Consider the following 27,570-nt stretch of genomic DNA (forward strand, 5'->3'; position numbering starts at 1 on the left):
TATCACATTCCAAACGTACACAATACAGATTATACAATTTGCAGGTTACCTCAAGTACAGTTCAATGAACACATTATACATAATTACAGTTCATGACACTCTTGGGTGTCTCATTTAATTATACTCAATGTAGATTATTGATTACAGATTCATTACAGGTACATTACAGATTCATTACAGGTACATTACAGCAATTTGAAGCTCTGTCTATAGCATGTTGCTTCCGCTGTTTAGCATGCATGTAGTCCTGAGTTGTAGCTTCACCAGGTTGGCACCTAATTTTTAGGTACGCCTGGTGCTGCTCCTGGCATGCTCTTCTACACTCCTCATTGAACCAGGGTTGATCCCCTGGCTTGTTGGTAATGGTAGAGTGAGCAATATGCCAGGCCATGAGGTTACAGATTGTGCTGGAATACAATTCTGCTGCTGCTGATGGCCCACAGCGCCTCATGGATGCCCAGTTTTGAGCTGCTAGATCTGTTCTAAATCTATCCCATTTAGCACGGTGGTAGTGCCACACAGCACGTTGGATGGTGTCCTCAGTGTGAAGACGGGACTTCATCTCCACGAGGACTGTGCGATGGTCACTCCTACCAATACTGTCATGGACAGATGCATCTGCGACAGGTAGTTTGGTGAGGACGAGGTCAAGTAAGTTTTTCCCTCGTGTTGGTTCGCTCACCACCTGCCGCAGGCCCAGTCTGGCAGCTATGTCCTTCAGGACTCGACCAGCTCGGTCAGTAGTGGTGCTACCGAGCCACTCTTGGTGATGGACATTGAAGTCCCCCACCCAGAGTACATTCTGTGCCCTTGCTACCCTCAGTGCTTCCTCCAAGTGGTGCTCAACATGGAGGAGGACTGTGAATTGACTGCTCAATTGGATGAGTTTTTTTTGTCACAAATGGATGAAACGAGTTCGTAAAGGGATATTTGTGCCAGTAGTCGACCCGCCTTTGCGTCCAGGTTTCAGTGCTGACATTTATAGGGTGGACCCTGCAGGGAAGGATAACAGGAGAAGTTGGTGTGCGGGTCACTCTGGGGTCAATGTTTGTCTTTCCTGCCTGGGCAGTAATCTGACGCAGCAGATTGAACAATCCTTTCAGAACCCGCCTGATTTTCAGCCCGTTGATTTGAATGGAAGGAAAATGGTGCGGGTTCTACAACGGGAGTGAGATCTGCTCCCCCAGCTCCCCGCCCGAGCAGGGAACACCAAGACCTTTCCCAGATACAGAACCCAGTTAGAGGCTGGTGGAGAGAGCGTTGTCTCTGCTGAGCTCAGTCTGACTCTGTCCTTATCTCTGGGTTGGTTCACTTTCACAATACCCGGGGCTCGCTCGTAATCACCAACCACAAGAAGTGGTCATTTCACTTCATTTGCCTCAACTTTTCAGGCTGCCCAAGTACAAGACCCACAGTCGAAACCTTGCCCCCATGAGTGGTATTTATGTCGCAGGGAGCCATGAGCACTTAGTAGCAGAGATAATCATTGGAATGAGATTTGGGATATCAATTCGGAATATTGTAATTGTGAACATCGGCAGTCTAAACTAAGCCCCACATGCCACATGCAGGAGTCTACAGGAAACCAAACCCCTTCCCATTCACTCCCATTGTACAGAATCCCAATGGACCAAACCCCTTCCCATTCACTCCCATTGTACAGAATCCCAATGGACCAAACCCCTTCCCATTCACTCCCATTGTACAGAATCCCAATGGACCAAACCCCTTCCCATTCACTCCCATTGTACAGAATCCCAATGGACCAAACCCCTTCCCATTCACTCCCATTGTACAGAATCCCAATGGACCAAACCCCTTCCCATTCACTCCAATTGTACAGAATCCCAATGGACAAAAACCCCTTCCCATTTACTTCTAACGCAGAGATCTCTTGTTCAGATTATACAGGAGTCCGAACTCCTTCCTAATGAACAGGTGTCACTGGTGATCTGGATTTGAGTTGCTCAGTCATTGTACATGTCATGATGTGGAGATGCCGGTGATGGACTGGGGTTGACAATTGTAAACAATTTTACAACACCAAGTTATAGTCCAGCAATTTTATTTTAAATTCACAAGCTTTCGGAGTCAATCATATCTCATCCTCTGGGCACTCAAATGAAACCAGGCCTCTGCTTTTTTTCTCTGTTTTTTTTCCCTGTTTGTTTTTTTGTTGAATGTGTATTCGGGGGTTCTGCAGGTGACACCTCTCTGTCTGAACACGGTGATTGCCTTGGCAACGGGCAGTTGCAGGGGCAGTCTGTAAACACCATGTATTGTTCTATATGTATAAATGCGTAGGCTTCAAGGAGCTCCTGAAACATTTACCTGAGGAAGGAGGAAGTCTCCGAAAGCTTGTGAATTTAAAATAAAATTGCTGGACTATAACTTGGTGTTGTAAAATTGTTTACAATTGTACATGTGTACAGTGGAGTCTGATGTTTCTTCCCGTTGGCTCTCCACACTGTTCAATACCTTCTGTCTGTATTTACACTGAGTGGCTGGATGATTAAACAAGGCCTTGGAACAACACACGTGGCTTATTTGATCTGCTGTTTATCATGTGGCAAATCCTGCAGGGAGCCTAATTCCACCCTGAGTAAACCTGCTCTGTGTTAATACGGATCCCACTGTGTTTACAGCCCTTGTGATAACAGTGAGTCAGCAAAGTCATGACCCGGGTGACAGGAGCAAGTCCTGAATTCCCCAAGTTGCATAACACTTGCTGTTAATGAATCTATTCACCAACACAATGCCTTTGTGAAGTGCTTGAAACCAAACCAGGGCTATCAGTGTTTGTCCCAGATTACAATCTGACCTCTGATCCAAATAACTTGATCGCCAGACACTCCCGTCTGTTCCCCCTGTAACCGAGAGGTTGGAGAGATGGCAGGGAGAGGACGTGGATGAAATTGTGCTGCTCTTTTTGTAAAATGGTAAATGGTTCCAGGTGGTTGAGAGTGCCGTAACTCACCACTAACCCGGAGGAGTCTGTCCGGCAATGGACAATCATCGCAGGCACAGCATCACATCTCCCCAGAGCTTGCAATGATCCTGCTGCCCGTGGATGATGGTGATTCATCACAGAGACACACTCGTGTATAGAGAGGGATGGTGTATGACAGTTATATACACCCCACCCCCGATTTACTCCATCCTTGAATTACACCATCCCCGATTTACTCCACCCCCGATTTACTCCACCCCCGATTTACTCCACCCCCGATTTACTCCACCCCTGATTTACACCATCCCCGATTTACTCCACCCCCGATTTACTCCATCCCCGATTTACCCCACCCCCGATTTACTCCACCCCCGATTTACTCCACCCCTGATTTACACCATCCCCGATTTACTCCACCCCCGATTTACTCCATCCCCGATTTACCCCACCCCCGATTTACTCCACCCCTGATTTACTCCACCCCCGATTTACCCCACCCCCGATTTACTCCATCCTTGAATTACACCACCCCCGAATTACACCATCCCCAATTTACTCCATCCCCGATTTACCGCCCCCCGATTTACTCCCCCCCCGATTTACTCCATCCCCGATTTACTCCACCCCCGATTTACTCCCCCCCCAATTTACTCCATCCCCGATTTATTCCACCCCCGAATTACTCCCCACCCCCGATTTACCCCACCCCTGAATTAATCCAACCCCCGATTTACTCACCCCCGAATTACTCCCCACCCCCGATTTACCCCACCCCTGAATTAATCCAACCCCCGATTTACCCCACCCCCGATTTACTCCATCCCCGATTTACTCCATCCCCGAATTACTCCACCCCCGATTTACCCCACCCCTGAATTAATCCAACCCCCGATTTACCCCACCCCCGATTTACACCACCCCCGATTTACACCACCCCCGATTTACCCCACCCCCGATTTACACCACCCCCGATTTACTCCACCCCCGATTTACTCCATCCCCGATTTACCCCACCCCCGATTTACTCCACCCCCGATTTACCCCACCCCCGATTTACACCACCCCCGATTTACTCCACCCCCGATTTACTCCATCCCCGATTTACCCCACCCCCGATTTACTCCACCCCCGATTTACCCCACCCCCGATTTACTCCACCCCCGATTTACCCCACCCCCGATTTACCCCACCCCCGATTTACCCCACCCCCGATTTACACCCCGCCTGATTTACCCCCGCCCCCAATTCACACCCCACCCGATTTACCCTGCCCCCGATTTACTCCCTGCCCAATTTACCCCACCCCCAATTTTCTCCCCCTCTCTGATTTACACCCTACCTGATTTACCCCCGCCTCCGATTTACTCCACCCCCGATTTACACCCCAGCCTGATTTAAACCCTGCCCTATTTACCCCGGCCACTTTACTCCTCGCCTGATTTATTCCATCCCCGCTTTACATCCGTTCGATTTACCCCCACCCGATTTACACCCATTCGATTTACCCCCACCCGATTTACACCCGTTCGATTTACCCCCACCTGATTTACACCCGTTCAATTTACCCCCACCCGATTTACACCCATTCGATTTACCCCCACCCGATTTACACCCATTCGATTTACCCCCACCCGATTTACACCCGTTCGATTTACCCCCACCCGATTTACACCCGTTCGATTTACCCCTACCCGATTTACACCCGTTCGATTTACCCCCACCCGATTTACACCCGTTCCAATTTACTCCTGCCCAATTTAAACCCCGCCCTATTTACACCCTGCTCGATTTACACCCCGTGCATAAATTGGGCGGGTGTAAATCGGACGGGGTAAATTGGACGGGCGGTAAATCGGGCAGGCTGTAAATAGGACGGGGAACAAAGTGGGTGGGGGCAAATTGGCGATGTAAATAGGGTGGAGGGTAAATCAGAGGGGGTAAAGCAAGTGGGGGTAAATAGTGCGTGGAGTAAAGTGTGTGGGGTTCACTCGGGTGGGGTAAATCGGGTTGGGTAAATCGGGTGGGGGTAAATCGGGTGGGGGTAAATCGGGCGGGGTAAATCGGGTGGGGGTAAATCGGGTGGGAGTAAATCGGGTGGGGGTAAATCGGGCGGGGTTAAATCGGGCGGGGTAAATCGAGCCGGGTAAATCGGGCGGGGTTAAATCAGGCGGGAGTAAATCGGGTGGAGGTAAATCGGGTGGGAGTAAATCGGGCGGGGTTAAATCGAGCGGGGTAAATCGGGCGGGGTAAATCGGGCGGGGTTAAATCGAGCGGGGTAAATCGGGCGGGGTAAATCGGGCGGGGTTAAATCGAGCGGGGTAAATCGGGCGGGGTAAATCAGGTGGGGGTAAATCAAGCGGGGTAAATCAGGTGTGGGTAAATCAGGTGTGGGTAAATCGGGCGGGGTTAAATCGGGCGGGGTAAATTGAGCCGGGTAAATCGGGCGGGGTAAATCGGGCGGGGTAAATTGAGCCGGGTAAATCGGGCGGGGTAAATCGGGTGGGGGTAAATCGGGCGGGGTTAAATCGGGCGGGGTAAATCGAGCCGGGTAAATCGAGCCGGGTAAATCGAGTCGGGTAAATCGGGCGGGGTAAATCGGGTGGGGGTAAATCGAGCGGGGTAAATCGGGTGGAAGTAAATCGGGCGGGGGTAAATCGGGTGGGGCTAAATCGGGCGTGAGTAAATCGGGTGGGGGTAAATCGGGCGGGAGTAAATCGGTTGGGGTAAATCGGGTGGGGTTAAATCGGGCGGGGTAAATCGGGCGGGGTAAATCGGGCGGGGATAAATCGGGCGGGGTAAATCGGGCGGGGTAAATCGGGCGGGGTAAATCGGGCGGGGATAAATCGGGCGGGGGTAAATCGGGCGGGGTTAAATCGGGCGGGGTAAATCGGGTGGGGTTAAATCGGGTGGGAGTAAATCGGGTGGGGTTAAATCGGGCGGGAGTAAATCGGGCGGGGGTTAAATCGGGCGGGAGTAAATCGGGCGGGAGTAAATCGGGCGGGGTAAATCGGGCGGGGTAAATCGGGCGGGGTAAATCAGGTGGGGGTAAATCGGGGTGGGGTAAATTGGGTGGGGGTAAATCGGGCTGGGGTAAATCGGGGTGGGGTAAATCGGGTGGGGGTAAATCGGGTGGGGGTAAATTGGGTGGGGTAAATCGGGTGGGGGTAAATCAGGTGGGGGTAAATCAGGTGGGGGTAAATCGGGTGGGAGTAAATCGGGTGGGGTAAATCGGGTGGGGGTAAATCGAGCAGGGTAAATCGGGTGGGGGTAAATCGGGTGGGGGTAAATTGGGTGGGGTAAATCGGGCAGGGGTAAATCAGGTGGGGGTAAATCAGGTGGGGGTAAATCGGGTGGGAGTAAATCGGGCGGGGTAAATCGGGAGGGGGTAAATCGAGCAGGGTAAATCGGGTGGGGGTAAATCGGGAGGGGGTAAATCGAGCAGGGTAAATCGGGTGGGGGTAAATCGGGCGGGGTTAAATCTGGCGGGGTAAATAAGGGGTAAATCAGGTGGGAGTAAATCGGGCGGGGTAAATCGGGTGGGGTAAATAAGGGGTAAATCGGGTGGGAGTAAATCGGCCAGAGTGTATTGGGTTAAAATGACCCCCTGTAGATTTTGCGGCAGGCCTATCAGATTTCTGCAACACATTACTGACGCACAGTTGAATTTGTCGATCCAGCTCCACTAACCCTGAATCATCCATTCTCGGAGCAGTTTGGTTTGGAGCCAGGCCAAATCCTGTTTACACAGCTGGGCTCCCACCTGGCTGGGACTTTACTTGTCATGTGTTGGAGAGCGTCCTGCACATACCTGATACAGAGCACAAGGTCGCTGATTCAACTGTGACTCAGCGGGCAGTGCTCTCGCCTCCGAGTTCGAAGGTCGTGGGTTTAAGCCCCACTCCAGAGACTTGAGCACAGAATCCAGGCTGACTCTCCAGTGCGGTACTGAGGGAGTGCGGCACTGCCAGAGGTGCTGTCTTTCAGATGAGACGTTGAACCGAGGCCCCGTCTGACCTGTCAGGTGGACGTAAAACAAACCCCGATTAAGAATTGTTGGGGCAGTGACCAGGCCTAGGGCTCTCCACAAACTTGGAGAAAGAAAGAATAAACTTGCATTTATAAAGTACCTCAGAACTTTAAGTCCCAAAGCACTTTGCACCTTTTGAAGTGTGGTTACTGTTGTAATGTAGCCAATTTGCGCACAGCAAGATCCCTCAAACAGCAATGCGATAATGATCAGATCACCTGTTTGAGGGATAAATATTGGCCAGGGCACTGGGGAGAACTCCCTGCTTTTCTTCACAATAGTAACATGGGATCTTTTACACCCACCCGAAAGACAGCACCTCCTCAACAGTGCAGCACTCCCTCGGTACTGCACGAGGAGCGTCGGCCTGGATTATGTCCTTAAGTCTCTGGAGTGGGATTTAGAACCCACGACCTTCATGACTTAGAAGCGAGAGTGCTGCCCACTGAGCCCCGGCTAATGCTGGCAGAATGGGCTTCCCAGGACCCCTGTACGAAAAGAAGCGAATGGGATTAGCACTTGGGTGTTTGAAAGTGTTTAATCATTGCATGTTGTGTTTACCTGAAGGGTATCTGAACATAGGAACAGGAGGAGGCCATTCAGCCCCTCGGGCCTGCTCCACCATTCAGTTACATCATGGCTGATCTGTATCTCAACTCCATTTACCCACTTTTTTTTTCTCCGTATCCCTTGATCCCCTTACCCAACAAAAATCCATCGCTCTCCGGACTTCAAGGATTAAGTTACGAGGAGAGATTACACAAATTGGGGTTGTATTCTCTAGAGTTTCGAAGGTTAAGGGGTGATCTGATCGAAGTTTATAAGATATTAAGGGGAACGGATAGGGTGGATAGAGAGAAACTATTTCCGCTGGTTGGGGATTCTAGGAGTAGGGGGCACAGTCTAAAAATTAGAGCCAGACCTTTCAGGAGCGAGATTAGAAAACATTTCTACACACAAAGGGTGGTAGAAGTTTGGAACTCTCTTCTGCAAACGGCAATTGATACTAGCTCAATTGCTAAATTTAAATGTGAGATAGATAGCTTTTTGGCAACCAAAGGTATTAAGGGATATGGGCCAAAGGCAGGTATATGGAGTTAGATCACAGATCAGCCATGATCTTATCAAATGGCGGAGCAGGCACGAGGGGCTGAATGGCCTACTCCTGTTCCTATGTTCCTATGTTCTCAGTCTTGAAAGCTCCAACTGAACCCCAGCACCTATAGCCTTTTGGGGGAGGGAGTTCCAGATTTCCACTCCCCTTTGTGTGAAGAAGTGTTTCCTGATTTCACTCCTGAGTGGCCTGGCTCTAATTTTAAGATTATGTCCCCTTGTTCTGGATTCCCCCACCAGAGGAAATCGTTTCCTGTATCTACCCCATCGAATCCTTTTAACATTTTAAACACCTCAATGGGCACCTCTCGAGGGCCATTAGGGATGGGCAATAAATGCTGGCCTCGCCAGCGACGCCCACATCCCACGAACGAATAAAAAAAAGATCAGATCACCCAACAAGCCTAGTTTATGCAACCTGTCCTCATAATTTAATCCTCTAAACCCCGGTATTATTCTGGTGAACCTGTGCTGCACCCTCTCCAAGGCCAATATACCTTTCCTGAGGTGCGGTGCCCAGAACTGAACCCAGTCTCCAGATGGGGTCTGACCAAGGCTCTGGACACTGAAACATCACCTCCTCCCCTTTGTATTCCGGCCCTCTTTGAGATAAAGGCCAACATTCCATTCGCCTTTTTGATTAATTTTTGTACCCGTCCAATAGCCTTTAGTGATTAAAGCCAATCATTGCACTTAAATGAGCTGGTATGTTGTCACACACACAAAACGAGAGCTGCCTGTAAATTCTGTAAGGCTAATACCCAGGCTCGATGAGATCATTGCAATTATCTACCATCACCATCTATTTATAATTAAGGACAGAAAACATCAAAACAGTCAATACTTCAACTGTAGCATTTTCTCAGAAAGAACGATTCAGGATATATCTTCCCCATGCACTATCTTCTCAAAGTAATTGAATTTGCCCACTATCAGACACTTAAATCATTTATTAATTTCAGAGGGAAGCATTTTTTTGCAGAAAGGAATGGCAGGAAGTAAACCTGAGTGTTTATCCGATGTTAAACTGGAATCCATCGGGGGACAGAGTTTCCGGTAATTGCCAGGAATATTTAAGATTAATGTATGTGTTGCAATACTGCAGTTTTATTTCATATCATTTGGTCATTAACAGAAACAAAGCTCAACCGTTGCTAACCCTGGACCTCAGCCACTTGTACTGGTCCTTTCCTGTGAACAGTGCTCTGCACCACAGCCTTTTGCCAATTTTCCTGAGATTGGGGACGGGAGGGGTTTAGCGGCTTACGCTGTTCAGTGAGAAGCTCTGGGAACTGAGAGATCGCTGTGGGCAGGCGAAGGAAGTTCACAGGCTCGATGCACAAACCACAGGCGTGATACGCAAACCACAGGCGTGACACGCAAACCACAGGCTCGACACGCAAACCACAGACTCGACATGCAAACCACAGGTTTGTCACACAAACCACAAGCGTGACACACAAACCATAGGCAGGAACACAAACCACAGGTGTGACACACAAACCACAGGCGTGACACACAAGCCACAGGTGTGACACACAAACTACAGGCGTGACACACAAGCCACAGGCGTGACGCACAAACCACAGGTTTGTCACACAAACCACAAGCGTGACACACAAACCATAGGCAGGAACACAAACCACAGGCGTGACACACAAGCCACTGGTGTGACACACAAGCCACAGGCGTGACGCACAAACCACAGGCGTGACGCACAAACCACAGGTGTGACACACAAACCACAGGCGTGACACACAAACCACAGGCGTGACACACAAACCACAGGCGTGACACACAAACCACAGGTGTGACACACAAGCCACAGGCGTGACACACAAGCCACAGGTGTGACACACAAGCCACAGGTTTGTCACACAAACCACAAGCATGACTCACAAACCATAGGCAGAAACACAAACCACAGGCGTGACACACAAACCACAGGTGTGACACACAAACCACAGGTGTGACACACAAACAATAGGCAGGAACACAAACCACAGGCGTGACACACAAACCACAGGCGTGACACACAAACCACAGGCGTGACACACAAACCACAGGTGTGACACACAAACCATAGGCAGGAACACAAACCACAGGCGTGACACACAAACCACAGGCGTGACACACAAGCCACAGGTGTGACACACAAGCCACAGGCGTGACACGCAAACCATAGGCAGGAACACAAACCACAGGCGTGATACGCAAACCACAGGCGTGACACGCAAACCACAGGCTCGACACGCAAACCACAGACTCGACATGCAAACCACAGGTTTGTCACACAAACCACAAGCGTGACACACAAACCATAGGCAGGAACACAAACCACAGGTGTGACACACAAACCACAGGCGTGACACACAAGCCACAGGTGTGACACACAAACTACAGGCGTGACACACAAGCCACAGGCGTGACGCACAAACCACAGTTTGTCACACAAACCACAAGCATGACACACAAACCATAGGCAGGAACACAAACCACAGGCGTGACACACAAGCCACTGGTGTGACACACAAGCCACAGGCGTGACGCACAAACCACAGGCGTGACACACAAACCACAGGTGTGACACACAAACCACAGGCGTGACACACAAACCACAGGTGTGACGCACAAACCACAGGCATGACACACAAACCACAGGTGTGACACACAAGCCACAGGCGTGACACACAAGCCACAGGCGTGACACACAAGCCACAGGTTTGTCACACAAACCACAAGCATGACTCACAAACCATAGGCAGAAACACAAACCACAGGCGTGACACACAAACCACAGGTGTGACACACAAACCACAGGTGTGACACACAAACCATAGGCAGGAACACAAACCACAGGCGTGACACACAAACCACAGGCGTGACACACAAACCACAGGCGTGACACACAAACCACAGGTGTGACACACAAACCATAGGCAGGAACACAAACCACAGGCGTGACACACAAACCACAGGCGTGACACACAAGCCACAGGTGTGACACACAAGCCACAGGCGTGACACGCAAACCATAGGCAGGAACACAAACCACAGGCGTGACACACAAACCACAGGCGTGACACACAAGCCACAGGTGTGACACACAAGCCACAGGCGTGACACACAAACCACAGGCGTGACACACAAACCACAGGTGTGACGCACAAACCACAAGCATGACTCACAAACCATAGGCAGAAACACAAACCACAGGCGTGACACACAAACCACAGGTGTGACACCCAAACCACAGGTGTGACACACAAACCATAGGCAGGAACACAAACCACAGGCGTGACACACAAACCACAGGCGTGACACACAAACCACAGGCGTGACACACAAACCACAGGTGTGACACACAAACCATAGGCAGGAACACAAACCACAGGCGTGATACACAAGCCACTGGTGTGACACACAAGCCACAGGCGTGACGCACAAACCACAGGCGTGACACACAAACCACAGGTGTGACACCCAAACCACAGGTGTGACACACAAACCATAGGCAGGAACACAAACCACAGGCGTGACACACAAGCCACAGGTGTGACACACAAACCACAGGCGTGACACACAAACCACAGGCATGATGCACCAACCACAGGCAGGAAAACAAACCTCAGGCGTGACACACAAATTACATGCATGCCGCACAAACCACAGCCATGAGATACAAACCACAGGTGTGACGCATGAACCACAGGTGGGAAACACAAACTACAGGCGTGACGCACAAGCCACAGGTGTGACACATAAACCACAGGTGAGAAACACAAACTACAGGTGTGACGCACAATTTACATGCATGCTGCACAAACTACAGCCGTGAGACACAAACCACAGGCGGGACGCACAAACCACAGGTATGACGCGTGAAACACAGGTGGGAAATACAAACCATAGGCCTGAAACACAAACCACAGGCCGGAAATACAAACCATAGAATCATAGAATCATAGAATCATAGAAGTTACAACATGGAAACAGGCCCTTCGGCCCAACATGTCCATGTCGCCCAGTTTATACCACTAAGCTAGTCCCAATTGCCTGCACTTGGCCCATATCCCTCGATACCCATCTTACCCATGTAACTGTCCAAATGCTTTTTAAAAGACAAAATTGTACCCGCCTCTACTACTGCCTCTGGCAGCTCGTTCCAGACACTCACCACCCTTTGAGTGAAAAAATTGGCCCTCTGGATCCTTTTGTATCTCTCCCCTCTCACCTTAAATCTATGTCCCCTCGTTATAGACTCCCCTACCTTTGGGAAAAGATTTTGACTATCGACCTTATCTATGCCCCTCATTATTTTATAGACTTCTATAAGATCACCCCTTAACCTCCTACTCTCCAGGGAATAAAGTCCCAGTCTGTCTAACCTCTCCCTGTAAGTCAAACCATCAAGTCCCGGTAGCATCCTAGTAAATCTTTTCTGCACTCTTTCTAGTTTAATAATATCCTTTCTATAATAGGGTGACCAGAACTGTACACAGTACTCCAAGTGTGGCCTCACCAATGCCCTGTACAACTTCAACAAGACATCCCAACTCCTGCATTCAATGTTCTGACCAATGAAACCAAGCATGCTGAATGCCTTCTTCACCACCCTATCCACCTGTGACTCCACTTTCAAGGAGCTATGAATCTGTACTCCTAGATCTCTTTGTTCTATAACTCTCCCCAACGCCCTACCATTAACGGAGTAGGTCCTGGCCCGATTCGATCTACCAAAATGCATCACCTCACATTTATCTAAATTAAACTCCATTTGCCATTCATCGGCCCACTGGCCCAATTTATCAAGATCCCGTTGCAATCCTAGATAACCTTCTTCACTGTCCACAATGCCACCAATCTTGGTGTCATCTGCAAACTTACTAACCATGCCTCCTAAATTCTCATCCAAATCATTAATATAAATAACAAATAACAGCGGACCCAGCACCGATCCCTGAGGCACACCGCTGGACACAGGCATCCAGTTTGAAAAACAACCCTCGACAACCACCCTCTGTCTTCTGTCGTCAAGCCAATTTTGTATCCAATTGGCTACCTCACCTTGGATCCCATGAGATTTAACCTTATGTAACAACCTACCATGTGGTACCTTGTCAAATGCTTTGCTGAAGTCCATGTAGACCACGTCTACTGCACAGCCCTCATCTATCTTCTTGGTTACCCCTTCAAAAAACTCAATCAAATTCGTGAGACATGATTTTCCTCTCACAAAACCATGCTGACTGTTCCTAATTAGTCCCTGCCTCTCCAAATGCCTGTAGATTCTGTCCCTCAGAATACCCTCTAACAACTTACCCACTACAGATGTCAGGCTCACTGGTCTGTAGTTCCCAGGCTTTTCCCTGCCGCCCTTCTTAAACAAAGGCACAACATTTGCTACCCTCCAATCTTCAGGCACCTCACCTGTAGCGGTGGATGATTCAAATATCTCTGCTAGGGGACCCGCAATTTCCTCCCTAACCTCCCATAACGTCCTGGGATACATTTCATCAGGTCCCGGAGATTTATCTACCTTGATGCGCGTTAAGACTTCCAGCACCTCCCTCTCTGTAATATGTACACTCCTCAAGACATCACTATTTATTTCCCCAAGTTCCCTAACATCCATGCCTTTCTCAACCGTAAATACCGATGTGAAATATTCATTCAGGATCTCACCCATCTCTTGTGGTTCCGCACATAGATGACCTTGTTGATCCTTAAGAGGCCCTACTCTCTCCCTAGTTACCCTTTTGCCCTTTATGTATTTGTAGAAGCTCTTTGGATTCACCTTTGCCTGATCTGCCAAAGCAATCTCATATCCCCTTTTTGCCCTCCTGATTTCTCTCTTAACTCTACTCCGGCAATCTCTATACTCTTCAAGGGATCCACTTGATCCCAGCTGCCTATGCATGTCATATGCCTCCTTCTTATTTTTGACTAGTGCCTCAATCTCCCGAGTCATCCAAGGTTCCCTACTTCTACCAGCCTTGCCCTTCACTTTATAAGGAATGTGCTGACCCTGAACCCTGGTTAACACACTTTTGAAAGCCTCACACTTACCAGACGTCCCTTTGCCTGCCAACAGACTCTCCCAATCAACTTCTGAAAGTTCCTGTCTAATACCATCAAAATTGGCCTTTCCCCAATTTAGAATTTTAACTTTTGGGCCAGACCTATCCTTCTCCATAGCTATCTTAAAACTAATGGAATTATGATCACTGGTCCCAAAGTGATCCCTCACTAACACTTCTGTCACCTGCCCTTCCTTATTTCCCAAGAGGAGGTCAAGTTTTGCCCCCTCTCTAGTCGGGCCATCCACATACTGAATGAGAAATTCCTCCTGAATACACTCAACAAATTTCTCTCCATCCAAGCCCCTAATGCTATGGCTGTCCCAGTCAATGTTGGGAAAGTTAAAGTCCCCTACTATTACCACCCTATTTTTCTTGCAGCTGTCTGTAATCTCCTTACATATTTGCTCCTCAATTTCCCGTTGACTATTTGGGGGTCTGTAGTACAATCCTATCAAAGTGATCTCTCCCTTCTTATTTTTCAGTTCTACCCATATAGACTCAGTGGGCGAACCCTCGGATATATCCCCTCTCACTACTGCCGTGATGTTCTCCCGAATCAAGAACGCAACTCCCCCTCCTCTCTTACCTCCTGCTCTATCTTTCCTATAGCATCTGTACCCTGGAACATTGAGCTGCCAGTCCTGCCCCTCCCTTAGCCATGTTTCAGTAATAGCTATAACATCCCAGTCCCATGTACCCATCCATGCCCTGAGTTCATCTGCCTTGCCCATCAGACTTCTTGCATTGAAATAAATGCAGTTTAATCTAGACTTCCCTTGGTCTTTGGAAACACAAACAACATGTGGGAAACACAAACCACAGGCGGGAAACACAAACTACGGGATTTTGTGCTCAAGTCTGCAGAGTGGGACCAAGAACCAATGACCTGATACCACTGAGGGGAGATTGCTAACACCGAGGGGAGATTGCTAACACCGAGGGGAGATTGCTAACACCGAGGGGAGATTGCTAACACCGAGGGGAGATTGCTAGCACTGAGGGGAGATTGCTAACACCGAGGGGAGATTGCTAACACCGAGGGGAGATTGCTAACACTGAGGGGAGATTGCTAGCACTGAGGGGAGATTGCTAGCACTGAGGGGAGATTGCTAGCACTGAGGGGAGATCGCTAACACTGAGGGGAGATTGCTAGCACTGAGGGGAGATTGCTAACACCGAGGGGAGATTGCTAACACCGAGGGGAGATTGCTAACACTGAGGGGAGATCGCTAACACTGAGGGGAGATTGCTAACACTGAGGGGAGATTGCTAACACCGAGGGGAGATTGCTAACACTGAGGGGAGATTGCTAACACCGAGGGGAGATTGCTAACACTGAGGGGAGATTGCTAACACTGAGGGGAGATTGCTAGCACTGAGGGGAGATTGCTAACACCGAGGGGAGATTGCTAACACCGAGGGGAGATTGCTAACACTGAGGGGAGATTGCTAGCACTGAGGGGAGATCGCTAACACTGAGGGGAGATTGCTAACACCGAGGGAAGATTGCTAACACTGAGAGGAGATTGCTAACACCGAGGGGAGATTGCTAACACCGAGGGGAGATTGCTAACACTGAGGGGAGATTGATAACACTGAGAGGAGATTGCTAACACTGAGGGGAGATTGCTAACAATGAGGGGAGATTGCTAACACTGAGGGGAGATTGCTAACAATGAGGGGAGATTGCTAACACTGAGAGGAGATTGCTAACACTGAGGGGAGATTGCTAACACTGAGGGGAGATTGCTAACACTGAGGGGAGATTGCTAACACTGAGGGGAGATTGCTAACACTGAGGGGAGATTGCTAACACTGAGGGGAGATTGCTAACACTGAGGGGAGATTGCTAACACCGAGGGGAGATTGCTAACACCGAGGGGAGATTGGTAACACTGAGGGGAGATTGCTAGCACTGAGGGGAGATTGCTCGCACTGAGGGGAGATTGCTCGCTCTGAGGGGAGATTGCTAGCACTGAGGGGAGATTGCTAGCACTGAGGGGAGATTGCTAACACTGAGGGGAGATTGCTAACACTGAGGGGAGATTGCTAGCACAGAGGGGAGATTGCTAGCACAGAGCCCTCTGACAACTCGGAGTGAAAGGGACCCGAGATGAGGATGAGGCAATTCTCGACATGGGATACCCGTCCCTCCAGCCCCTCAGGTGTCAGGGACTGTGTTTGGGGCTCTGGGCCGAGGCAGGACCCTAGCGCCCTGCCCCAACCCCCCTCTCCCCGCTAGAAACATGCAGCAAACGCAGGAGATCCCGTACTCTCCTGGCAGTCCTGTTGAGAATTTGCGTCACGAGGGGTTTGTATTTTCAGGGCCACTGCCTCTACACACAGAGAGGTTAGAATGTGGAATTCTACAACATAAATCAACACACAGCCCATAAATACTTGTAAAAGGTCATTCGCTGGTCACATGAATATTAAAGGGTACTTGGGGAGAGAGCAGGGGAGTGAGATTAAACCATGTGGGAAAGACCACCATTGTGGAGTTAAGGGCCTGATACTGGAACCTTCCATGAGAATAAGATGGAGGCATTTAGGCCCGGCTACAGGAAGATTTACTTCAAAAGGAAGGCAAATGTTTCTATCAAGGAAAGTTTGAACTATTTTGGAAACAGCTGTGTAGGATTTTTCCGGGCTGCTTTGTTCTCACGTGTCTCAAACCCCAAGGTTACAAAGTGGATTAGTCATTAGGGATTATGAACTGTACTAACGTCGGATCTGGAGTTAGATTTCTTTTCTCCCACCTCAGCCGTGTGCAGAGTCGGATCCGAATCCCGGGAATCTTCATCACGATCATGGACACAATTGGACTTCAATCAATGGGTCGTTCTCTGTTACTGGACAATCTCGTGAATGTTACGAGACCCTGCGAATGCTTCAGATAATTGGACGATGTCAAAGGTCCGGCTAAAAATAATCTATTCAGTACTTTTTCCGCGAAAATATCGAAGCAAATCATCCAATTTGTTTGTTTTTTGCAGGCTGAGAAACGATGTCTGCGTTTAGTGATAGGGGTTTCCTGGACAAGCTGGGATCAATCCAGTACTGACAATGTAAGGAGCATTAGGACAGAGGGACTGAAATATTCCAGCTCCATAATCAACACTGGATAAAAGCTCACACAGAATCAATCAGTGAGAGTGATAGGGTATGGGAGTGAGTTACACAGTGAGTAACAGGGAATGGGAGTGAGTTACACAGTGAGTAACAGGGAATGGGAGTGAGTTACACAGTGAGTAACAGAGAATGGGAGTGAGTTACACAGAGAGTAACAGGGAATGGGAGTGAGTTACACAGTGAGTAACAGAGAATGGGAGAGAGTTACACAGTGAGTAACAGGGAATGGGAGTGAGTTACACAGTGAGTAACAGAGAATGGGAGAGAGTTACACAGTGAGTAACAGGGAATGGGAGTGAGTTACACAGTGAGTAACAGGGAATGGGAGTGAGTTACACAGAGAGTAACAGGGACTGGGAGTGAGTTACACAAAGAGTAACAGGGACTGGGAGTGAGTTACACAGAGAGTAACAGGGACTGGGAATGAGTTACACAGTGAGTAACAGGGACTGGGAGTGAGTTACATGGAGAGTAACAGGGACTGGGAATGAGTTACACAGAGAGCAACAGGGACTTGGAGTGAGTTGCACAGAGAGTAGTAGGTACTGGGAGTGAGTTATATTGAAAGTTACAGGGACTGGGAGTGAGTTACACAGAAAGATACAGGGACTTGGAGTGAGTTACACAGGGAGTAACAGGGACTGGGATTGAGTTACACAGAGAGTAACATGGACTGGGAGTGAGTTACACAGTGAGTAACAGGGACTGGGAGTGAGTTACACAGAGAGTAACAGGGTCTGGGAGTGAGTTAGACAGAGAGTAAAAAGGACTGGGAGTGAATTACATGGAGAGTAACAGGGACTGGGAATGAGTTACACAGAGAGTAACAGGGACTGGGCTTGAGTTATATCGAGAGTAACATGGACAGGGAGTGAGTTACACAGAGAGTAACAGGACTGGGAGTGAGTTACACAGTTGTAATAGTTATAGGGAGTGAGTTACACAGAGAATAAAGGGAGTGGAAGTGAGTTACACAGAGAGTAACAAGGATTGGGAGTGAGTTAGACAAGCAGTTATAGGTACTAGGAGTGAGTTACGCAGAGAGTAACAGGGGCTGTGAGTGAGTTGCACAGAGAGTAAAAGGGACTTGGAGTGAGTTGCACAGAGAGTAATCGGGACCGGGAGTGTGTTACACTGGGAGTAACAGGGACTGGGAGTGAGTTACACAGGGAGTAACAGGGACTGGGTGTGAGTTACACAGAAAGGTACAGGGACTGGGAGTGAGTTACACAGGGAGTAACAGGGACTGGGAGTGAGTTACACAGAAAGGTACAGGGACTGGGAGTGAGTTACAGAGGGAGTAACAGGGACTGGGAGTGAGTTACACAGAAAGGTACAGGGACTGGGAGTGAGTTACACAGGGAGTAACAGGGACTGGGTGTGAGTTACACAGGGAGTAACAGGGACTGGGAGTGAGTTACACAGAAAGGTACAGGGACTTGGAGTGAGTTACACAGGGAGTAACAGGGACTGGGTGTGAGTTACACAGAAAGGTACAGGGACTGGGAGTGAGTTACACAGGGAGTAACAGGGACTGGGTGTGAGTTACACAGGGAGTAACAGGGACTGGGAGTGAGTTACACAGAAAGGTACAGGGACTTGGAGTGAGTTACACAGGGAGTAACAGGGACTGGGTGTGAGTTACACAGAAAGGTACAGGGACTGGGTGTGAGTTACACAGAAAGGTACAGGGACTGGGTGTGAGTTACACAGGGAGTAACAGGGACTGGGTGTGAGTTACACAGGGTGTAACAGGGACTGGGTGTGAGTTACACAGGGTGTAACAGGGACTGGGTGTGAGTTACACAGGGTGTAACAGGGACTGGGTGTGAGTTACACAGGGTGTAACAGGGACTGGGAGTGAGTTACACAGGGAGTAACAGGGACTGGGAGTGAGTTACACAGAAAGGTACAGGGACTTGGAGTGAGTTACACAGGGTGTAACAGGGACTGGGAGTGAGTTACACAGGGAGTAACAGGGACTGCGAGTGAGTTACACAGAAAGGTACAGGGACTGGGTGTGAGTTACACAGGGAGTAACAGGGACTGGGAGTGAGTTACACAGGGAGTAACAGGGACTGGGTGTGAGTTACACAGGGAGTAACAGGGACTGGGAGTGAGTTACACAGGGAGTAACAGGGACTGGGTGTGAGTTACACAGGGAGTAACAGGGACTGGGAGTGAGTTACACAGGGAGTAACAGGGACTGGGTGTGAGTTACACAGGGAGTAACAGGGGCTGTGAGTGAGTTACACAGGGTGTAACAGGGACTGGGTGTGAGTTACACAGGGTGTAACAGGGACTGGGAGTGAGTTACACAGGGAGTAACAGGGACTGGGAGTGTTTTACACAGGGAGTAACAGGGACTGCGAGTGAGTTACACAGAAAGGTACAGGGACTGGGTGTGAGTTACACAGGGAGTAACAGGGACTGGGAGTGAGTTACACAGGGAGTAACAGGGACTGGGTGTGAGTTACACAGGGAGTAACAGGGACTGGGAGTGAGTTACACAGGGAGTAACAGGGACTGGGTGTGAGTTACACAGGGAGTAACAGGGACTGGGAGTGAGTTACACAGGGAGTAACAGGGACTGGGTGTGAGTTACACAGGGAGTAACAGGGGCTGTGAGTGAGTTACACAGAAAGGTACAGGGACTTGTAGTGAGTTACACAGGGTGTAACAGGGACTGGGAGTGAGTTACACAGGGAGTAACAGGGACTGCGAGTGAGTTACACAGAAAGGTACAGGGACTGGGTGTGAGTTACACAGGGAGTAACAGGAACTGGGAGTGAGTTACACAGGGTGTAACAGGGACTGGGAGTGAGTTACACAGGGAGTAACAGGGACTGCGAGTGAGTTACACAGAAAGGTACAGGGACTGGGTGTGAGTTACACAGGGAGTAACAGGGATTGGGAGTGAGTTACACAGGGAGTAACAGGGACTGGGTGTGAGTTACACAGGGAGTAACAGGGACTGGGAGTGAGTTACACAGGGAGTAACAGGGACTGGGTGTGAGTTACACAGGGAGTAACAGGGACTGGGAGTGAGTTACACAGGGAGTAACAGGGACTGGGTGTGAGTTACACAGGGAGTAACAGGGGCTGTGAGTGAGTTACACAGAAAGGTACAGGGACTTGGAGTGAGTTACACAGGGAGTAAAAGGGACTGGGTGTGAGTTACACAGGGAGTAACAGGGACTAGGAGTGAGTTACACAGAAAGGTACAGGGACTGGGTGTGAGTTACACAGGGAGTAACAGGGACTGGGAGTGAGTTACACAGAAAGGTACAGGGACTGGGAGTGAGTTACACAGGGAGTAACAGGGACTGGGAGTGAGTTACACAGGGAGTAACAGGGACTGGGAGTGAGTTACACTGAAAGGTACAGGGACTGGGAGTGAGTTACACAGGGAGTAACAGGGACTGGGAGTGAGTTACACTGAAAGGTACAGGGACTGGGAGTGAGTTACACAGGGTGTAACAGGGACTGGTAATAAGTTACTCAGAGAGTAATAGATACTGGTAGTGAGTTACACAGAGAAAACAGGGACTGGGAGTGAGTTAGACAGATTGTAAAAAGGACTGGGAGTGAGTTACACAGAGAAAACAGGGACTGGGAGTGAGTTAGACAGAGAGTAATGGATACAGGGAGTGAGTTACACAGAGAGTAATTGATACTGGGAGTGAATTACACAGAGGGTAATACAGACTGGGAATGAGTGACAAGGAATGTAACAGGGACTGGGAGTGAATTAAACGAAGAGTAAGAACAACTGGGAGTGAGTTACACAGAGATTAAGAGTGAACTGGGATTAAATTACATTGAGAGCAACATGGACTGGGAATGAATCACACAGAGAGTAAGAATGACAGGGATTGTGTTACACAGAGAGTAACAGGGACTGGACGTGAGTTAGACAGAAAGTAATAGGTACTGGGAGTGAGTTACACAGAGAGTAAGAACAACAGGGTGTGAATTACACAGAGAGCAACAGGGACTGGAAGTGAGTTGCACAGAGAGTAACAGGGTCTGGGAGTGAGTTAGACAGAGAGTAAAAAGGACTAGGAGTGAGTTACATGGAGAGTAACAGGGACTGGGAATGAGTTACAGAGAGAGTAACAGGGACTGGGCTTGATTTATATAGAGAGTAACATGGACAGGGAGTGAGTTACACAGAGAGTAACAGGGACTGGGAGTGCGTTATATTGAAAGTTACACGGAGAATAAAGGCACTGGGAGTGAGTTACATGGAGAGTAACAGGGACTGGGAATGAGTTACACATAGAGTAACAGGAACTGGGCTTGAGTTATATAGAGAGCAACATGGACAGGGAGTGAGTTAAACAGAAAGGTACAGGGACTGAGAGTGAATTACAGAGAGAGGAACAGGGACTGGGAGTGAGTTACAGAGAGAGTAACAGGGTCTGGGATAAAGTTACATTGGGAGTAACATGGACTGGAAGTGAATTACACAGAGAGTAAGAACGACAGGGAGTGAGTTACAAAGAGAGTAATACGGACTTGGAGCGAGTTGCACAGAGAGTAATAGGTACTGGGAGTGAGTTACACAGAGAGTAATAGGGACTAGAAGTGTGTTACACAGAAAGTAACAGGGACTGGGAGTGAGTTACACAGAGAGTAACAGGGACTGGGAGTGAGTTACATTGAGAGTAATAGGGACCGGGAGTGAGTTACACAGAGAGTAACAGGGACTGGGAATGAGTTACACAGAAAATTACAGGGACTGGGAATGAATTACACAAAGAGTAAGAATGACAGGGAGTGCGTTAAATAGAGAGTAACAGGGAATTGGGAGTAAGTTACACAGAGAATAACAGGAACTGGGAGTGAGTTAGTCAGAGATTAATAAGGACTGGGAATGAGTTATAGAGAAAGTTACAGGGACTGTGAGTGAGTTACACAGAGAGTAACAGGGATTGGGAGTGAATTGCACAGAGAGTAACAGGGACTGTGTATGAGTTAGACAGTGAGTAATAGGGACTGGGAGTGAATTTCACAGCTTGTAATAGGTACTGCGAGTGAGTTATGCAGAGAGGAAGTTGGACTTGAAGTGAGTAACAGAGAGTAATAGGGACTGGGAGTGAATTACACAGAGAGTAACAGGGACTGGGAGTGAGTAACACAGAGAGTAAGAGGGATTGGGAGTGAATTACACAGAGAGTAACAGGGACTGGGAGTGAGTAACACAGAGAGTAAGAGGGATTAGGGATTATGAACTGTACTAACGTCGGGTCTGGAGTTAGATTTCTTTTCTCCCACCTCAGCCGTGTGCAGAGTCGGATCCGAATCCCGGGAATCTTCATCACGATCATGGACACAATTGGACTTCAATCAATGGGTCGTTCTCTGTTACTGGACAATCTCGTGAATGTTACGAGACCCTGCGAATGCTTCAGATAATTGGACGATGTCAAAGGTCCGGCTAAAAATAATCTATTCAGTACTTTTTCCGCGAAAATATCGAAGCAAATCATCCAATTTGTTTGTTTTTTGAAGGCTGAGAAACGATGTCTGTGTTTAGTGATAGGGGTTTCCTGGACAAGCTGGGATCAATCCAGTACTGACAATGTAAGGAGCATTAGGACAGAGGGACTGAAATATTCCAGCTCCATAATCAACACTGGATAAAAGCTCACACAGAGTCAATCAGTGAGAGTGATAGGGTATGGGAGTGAGTTACACAGTGAGTAACAGGGAATGGGAGTGAGTTACACAGTGAGTAACAGGGAATGGGAGTGAGTTACACAGTGAGTAACAGAGAATGGGAGTGAGTTACACAGTGAGTAACAGAGAATGGGAGAGAGTTACACAGTGAGTAACAGGGAATGGGAGTGAGTTACACAGTGAGTAACAGAGAATGGGAGTGAGTTACACAGAGAGTAACAGGGACTGGGAGTGAGTTACACAGTGAGTAACAGGGACTGGGAGTGAGTTACACAGTGAGTAACAGGGACTGGGAGTGAGTTACACAGTGAGTAGCAGGGATTGGGAGTGAGTTACACAGTGAGTAACAGGGATTGGGAGTGAGTAACACAGAGAATGATAGCGACTGTGACTGAGTTACAAAGAACGTAACATCGAGTGGGAATGAGTGACACAGAAATCAACAGGAACTGGGAATGAGTTACACTGAGAGCAACAGGGACTTGGAGTGAGTTGCACAGAGAGTAACAGGGATGGGAGTGAGTTGCACAGAGAGTAATAGGGACTGGGAGTGAGTTACTCAGAGAGTAATAGGGATTGGGATTGAGTTACACAAAGAGTAATAGGGACTGGGAGTGTGTTACACAGAGAGTAACAGGGACTGGGCGTGTGTTACACATAAAATTACTGGGACTGCAAATGAATTACACAGAGAGTAACAGAGACTGGGTGTGACTTTGACAGAGAGTGATAAGAACTTGGAGTGAGTTACACAAAGAGTAACAGGGACTGGGAGTGAGTTATACAGAGAGTAACAGGGACTTGGTGTGAGTTTTACAGCAAATTCCAGGGATTAGGAGTGAGTTACACAGAGGGTAACAGAGTCTGGGAGTGAGTTGCACAGATAGTAATTGGGACTGGGACTGAATTACACAGAGAGTAATAGGAACTAGGAGTGAGTAACACAGAGAGTAATAGGGACTGGGAGTGAGTAACACAGAGAGTAATAGGGACTGGGAGTGAGTAACACAGAGAGCAAGAGGAACTGGGAGTGAATTACACAGAGAGTAATAGGAACTAGGAGTGAGTAACACAGAGAGTAATAGGGACTGGGAGTGAGTAACACAGAGAGCAAGAGGAACTGGGAGTGAGTAACACAGAGAGTAAGAGGGATTAGGGATTATGAACTGTACTAACGTCGGATCTGGAGTTAGATTTCTTTTCTCCCACCTCAGCCGTGTGCAGAGTCGGATCCGAATCCCGGGAATCTTCATCACGATCATGGACACAATTGGACTTCAATCAATGGGTCGTTCTCTGTTACTGGACAATCTCGTGAATGTTACGAGACCCTGCGAATGCTTCAGATAATTGGACGATGACAAAGGTCCGGCTAAAAATAATCTATTCAGTACTTTTTCCGCAAAAATATCGAAGCAAATCATCCAATTTGTTTGTTTTTTGCAGGCTGAGAAACGATGTCTGCGTTTAGTGATAGGGGTTTCCTGGACAAGCTGGGATCAATCCAGTACTAACAATGTAAGGAGCATTAGGACAGAGGGACTGAAATATTCCAGCTCCATAATCAACACTGGATAAAAGCTCACACAGAGTCAATCAGTGAGAGTGATAGGGTATGGGAGTGAGTTACACAGTGAGTAACAGGGAATGGGAGTGAGTTACACAGTGAGTAACAGGGAATGGGAGTGAGTTACACAGTGAGTAACAGAGAATGGGAGAGAGTTACACAGAGAGTAACAGGGAATGGGAGTGAGTTACACAGAGAGTAACAGGGACTGGGAGTGAGCTACACAGAGAGTAACAGGGACTGGGAGTGAGTTACACAGTGAGTAACAGAGAATGGGAGTGAGTTACACAGAGAGTAACATGGACTGGGAGTGAGTTACACAGAGAGTAACAGGGACTGGGAATGAGTTACACAGTGAGTAACAGGGACTGGGAGTGTGTTACACAGAGAGTAACAGGGACTGCGAGTGAGTTACACAGAGAGTAACAGGGACTGGGAGTGAGTTACACAGTGAGTAACAGGGACTGGGAGTGAGTTACACAAAGAGTAACAGGGTCTGGGAGAGAGTTACACAGTGAGTAACAGGGACTGGGAGTAAGTTACATCGGGAGTAACAGGGACTGGGTGTGAGTTACACAGAGATTAACAGGGACTGGGAGTGAGTTGCACAGAGAGTAACAGGGACTTGGAGTGAGTTACACAGAGAGAAAATGGGAATGGGAGTGAATTACACAGAGAGTAACAGGGACTGGGAGTGAGGTACACAGAGAGAAAATGGGAATGGGAGTGAATTACAGAGAGAGTAACAGGGACTGGGTGTGAGTTGCACAGAGAGTAATAGGGGCTGGGAGTGAGTTACACAGAGAGTAACAGGGACTGGGAGTGAGTTACACAGAGAGTAACAGGCACTGGGAGTGAGTTACACAGCGAGTAATAGGGACTGGGAATGAGTTGCACAGAGAGTAACAGGGACTGGGAGTGAGTTACACAGAGAGTAACAGGCACTGGGAGTGAGTTACACAGCGAGTAATAGGCACTGGGAGTGAGTTACACAGCAAGTAATAGGGACTGGGAATGAGTTATAGAGAAAGTTACAGGGACTCTGAGTGAGTTACACAGAGAGTAACAGGGTCTGGTAATGGGTTACACAGAGAGTAATAAGGACTGTGTGTGAGTTCCACAGAGAGTAGTAGGTACTGGGAGTGTGTTACACAGAGAGTAATAGGGACTGGGAATGAATTGCACAGAAAGTAAGAGGGACTGTGAGTGAGTTACGCAGAGAGTAAGAGGGACTGGGAGTGAGTTAGAGAGTAATAAGGACTGGGAGAGGGTTACACAGAGAGTAACAGGGACTGGGAGTGAGTTAGACAGAGAGTAATAGGACTGTGAGTGAGTTCCACAGAGAGTAGTAGGCACTGGGAGTGAGTTACACAGAGAGTAACAGGGACTGGTGGTGAGTTACACAGAGAGTAATAAGGACTGTGAGTGAGTTACACAGAATAACAGGGAGTGGTAGTGAGTTACACAGAGAGTAATAAGGACTGGGAGAGGGTTACACAGAGGGTAACTGGAACTGGTAGTGAGTTACACAGAGAGTAGTAAGGACTGGGAGTGAGTTACACAGAAAGTTATCGGGACTGGGAGTGAGTTACATCGAGTAATAAGGACTGGGAGAGGGTTACACAGAGAGTAACAGGGACTGGGATTGAGTTAGACAGAGAGTAGTAAGGACTGGGAATGAGTTACACAGAGAGTAACAGGGAGTGGTAGTGAGTTACACAGAGAGTAATAAGGACTGTGAGTGAGTTACACAGAGAGTTGTAGGTAGTGGGAGTGCGTTACACAGAGAGTAACAGGGACTGGGAGTGAGTTACACAGAGAGTAACAGGGACTGGGAGTGAGTTACACAGAGAGTATTAGGTACTGGGAGTGTGTTACACAGAGAGTAACAGGGACTGGTTGTGAGTTACACAGAGAGTAATAAGGACTGGGAGTGAGTTACACAGAAAGTTATCGGGACTGGGAGTGAATTGCACAGAGAGTAAGAATGACTGGGTGTGAATTACTCAGATAGTAAAAGGGACTGTGAGTGAGTTACGCAGAGAGTAAGAGGGACTGGGAGTGAGTTAGACAGAGTAGTAAGGACTGGGAGAGGGTTACACAGAGAGTAACAGGGCCTGGGAGTGAGTTAGACAGAGAGTAATAAGGACTGTGAGCGAGTTACACAGAGAGTAGTTGGTACTGGGAGTGTGTTACACAGAGAGTAACAGGGACTGTGAGTGAGTTACACAGAGATTCATAAGGACTGGGAGTGAGTTACATAGAGAGTAACAGAGCCTGTGAGTGAGTTAGACAGAGAGTAATAAGGACTGGGAGTGAGTTACACAGAGAGTAACAGGGACAGGTAGTGAGTTACACAGAGATTGATAACGACTGGGAGTGAGTTACACAGAGAGTAACAGGGAGTGGTAGTGAGTTACACAGAGAGTAATTAGGACTGTGAGTGAGTTACACAGAGAGTAACAGGGAGTGGGAGTGTGTTACACAGAGAGTAACAGGGACTGGTAGTGAGTTACACAGAGATTAATAAGGACTGGGAGTGAGTTACATAGAGAGTAACAGGGCCTGTGAGTGAGTTAGACAGAGAGTAGTAGGTACTGGGAGTGTGTTACACAGAGAGTTGTAGGCACTGGGAGTGCGTTACACAGAGAGTAACAGGGACTGGTAGTGAGTTACACAGAGATTGATAAGGACTGGGAGTGAGTTACACAGAGAGTAACAGGGCCAGGGAGTGAGTTAGACAGAGATTATTAAGGACTGGGAGTGAGTTACACAGAGAGTAACAGGGAGTGGTCGTTAGTTACACAGAGAGTAATAGGTACTGGGAGTGTGTTGCACAGAGAGTTGTAGGCACTGGGAGTGCGTTACACAGAGAGTAACAGGGACTGGTAGTGAGTTACACAGAGATTGATAAGGACTGGGAGTGAGTTACACAGAGAGTAACAGGGAGTGGTAGTGAGTTACACAGAGAGTAATAAGGACTGGGAGTGTGTTACACAGAGAGTAACAGGGC

General features: G+C 48.5%; 1 long non-coding RNA gene across 1 annotated transcript; it reads right to left on the reverse strand.

The window, feature by feature from the left end:
* Window positions 1–24,341, reverse strand: LOC137320408 (uncharacterized). Its single transcript, XR_010962507.1, has 5 exons — window positions 24,200–24,341; window positions 22,586–22,716; window positions 16,900–17,063; window positions 6,759–6,964; window positions 1–993 (listed from the first exon to the last, which is right to left on the reverse strand). It is a non-coding gene; the product is annotated as an uncharacterized lncRNA (long non-coding RNA).
* Window positions 24,342–27,570: the final 3,229 nt, after the last annotated feature.

This window comes from Heptranchias perlo, chromosome 4, assembly GCF_035084215.1.
Source record: "Heptranchias perlo isolate sHepPer1 chromosome 4, sHepPer1.hap1, whole genome shotgun sequence".
NCBI lineage: Eukaryota > Metazoa > Chordata > Chondrichthyes > Hexanchiformes > Hexanchidae > Heptranchias > Heptranchias perlo.